Raw genomic sequence first — 2,703 nt, forward strand, 5'->3', positions numbered from 1 at the left:
CCTGGGTGGAGAGAGACAACCGTAGATAAAGTGCCTTGCCCAAGGACACAAGCGACTTGCACAGCGAGAGTTTTGAACCCCCGACCTCGAGGTTGGGAGTCCAAACCACAACCGATGCGCCAACCACTTCAATATCTTGCATGGGAATGGGACAATAGATTTTAAACACGCAATTTAGAGGCCTAATTTTATTTATACAGTATCAAGAGCAATCCTTAGGGTATAAAAATGAATGTAATACCTTTTATTTTGAAAAAAAATTATTTATCATAATAATATATGGTGATTTTTATTAACAAGACTCCGGTAACTAAATGACGGTAACTAAATGACAAAAAATTTAGGCAACTGCAATATACTTGAATAGATGTTTTATTATGATTTAAAGACATATCTTTAAGGTAATTGAATATCAAAACAATAGGATATCAAACTAAATATGAATGTTTAATAAAAATTAATTTATTAAAATTGATTAAAAAATGATCTAGGTTATTTCACGCCAATTTAAACAAATGCATTACACCATGGGACATCATTTTTTTCCCCTAAACTTTTTCCACTCTGACATATTCATATTCATGAGAAATGAAAAACTTAAAAATTTGAGAATCCAATTCTTGTTCGTTTTTCTGCAGCGGCAGTTTAAATTTAAGGGGTGGGCGTGCCTCGAAATAATGCGCCACAGAAATGAAAATTGATTTTTATATGCTAATATCTTCAGAAGCTGTCTCTTATACACATCTAGATGTGTATAAGAGACAGTGCCTATACATTGGTTACAATAGCCACCGGCCGACTTTATTTTAATATGCGTGGATGGAATATTTTCTTTATGAGATAACTCTAAATCAATTTACACATAATAATTTCAACCCAGAGTTCTAAAGTTTTCACCAACATTTCGGGAGTGCTGAAATTCCAGCTCCCCACTTGTCAAAGGACATTTAGTTAAAGACATATTTTTAAGGTAATTGGTTAATTAATATCAAAACAATAGGATATCAAACTAAATATGAATGTTTAATAAAAATTAATTTATTAAAATTGATTAAAAAATGATCTAGGTTATTTCACGCCAATTTAAACAAATGCATTACACCATGGGACATCATTTTTTTCCCCTAAACTTTTTCCACTCTGACATATTCATATTCATGAGAAATGAAAAACTTAAAAATTTGAGAATCCAATTCTTGTTCGTTTTTCTGCAGCGGCAGTTTAAATTTAAGGGGTGGGCGTGCCTCGAAATAATGCGCCACAGAAATGAAAATTGATTTTTATATGCTAATATCTTCAGAAGTACAACCCCCATCCCATAACCTTGAAAGTTTGTGTTACAGGACTATGGTAGGCCATACTTTCAATGCTGATTCCAAATCTATAATCAGAAAAGTTGTAGCATGTAATGATTAGAAATAGCAAATGTCTGAAAATTGGACGAAAAGTTGTCTGGACCATTGTTCTAGAGGCTATAACAGGAAGAGTTAAACCATTTTAAATCTCCATTTGAGGAATCATAGCCCACTATTATTTCTCACCTCATATACAGTTATAAACTTCTAAACTTATTTGGCTAAAATAAAACCATTCAAATGAGCCAAAAAAGATTTTTAACAGCCCGCCGCCTTTCTTGAAAATGTCTTGATATGTTGAAGAGGTATCCCTAATGAAATTATAACAATTTTTAATGTCCTTACTAAATAAATATTACAAATTTATGTTCCTCGAAAACCTATGTTTTAACCCCGGTTTTAACACATACTCAACATAATACGTATTTAACCATATTCACATCGGATTTGACCAAGACTAACAGGGAAATTCAAAAGCTTTGCAATGTGTGTGGTATTAGCATGTGCTCAGAGATACTATCTATACTGAATTTTCTAGATCGGTAAAAATAGCCTGGTCAATCTTCATGCATCTGGGCACACTTCGTTCAGCAATAAAAGTAGCTGAGATGCTAGTTAGCCAGTGCGATAGACCTTTGGCTGCAAAGTATCCAATCACAAATGATAAGTGATTAATTAAACTTTTGTCACAAAATTTAAAAAAGTCTATTTATTTCAAATAACACCACCAAAACCAGACCTAAATAGTAACAGGCCTTATTCTGAGAATATGCCAAATAAGAAACTGATCATTTGCATAATAATTAAGCTATTCAGTGGAAATTGTTAAAATACTTTACTGTATAAGACTCAAATAACATCCTTGTGAGTTACATAAACTTGAAAATTCATTCAATAACATACTTTATTGCAAATAAACTGAACTGTTTCAATACAAATTTTGACTTGTCATTGAGTTATCGCATTTAGTTACCGGCTTGGTAACTAAATGACATATTTAATATGCTAATAACTTATTAACAAAAATGAATTAGAAAATAAAATTAATGCCACTAGATAGCCCTATTAAAACTAGCTTTGTATATAAAGTTGTATTGTTTAATAAATTTGTTGTAAAAAGTTAACTTTATGTTGTTTTCTGGTAACTAAATGACATATTAATTGGTTTTAATATTTTCGCATTTTGATTAATAAAACATGAGGCAAAAGTAAAACTGAATGAAAATATGTGTTCTTAGTAAGCCATTTGACCATATTAAAGCCCCATTCCCGGCAAAATTTCAATTTTTAAGAAAAATCTAATTTTTGTATAATGTTATAAAGATTTATAAATATAATACGGAATTGC

Source organism: Anneissia japonica, unplaced genomic scaffold, assembly GCF_011630105.1.
Source record: "Anneissia japonica isolate Jap-2015-1 unplaced genomic scaffold, ASM1163010v1 scaffold285012_len62299_cov145, whole genome shotgun sequence".
Lineage (NCBI taxonomy): Eukaryota > Metazoa > Echinodermata > Crinoidea > Comatulida > Comatulidae > Anneissia > Anneissia japonica.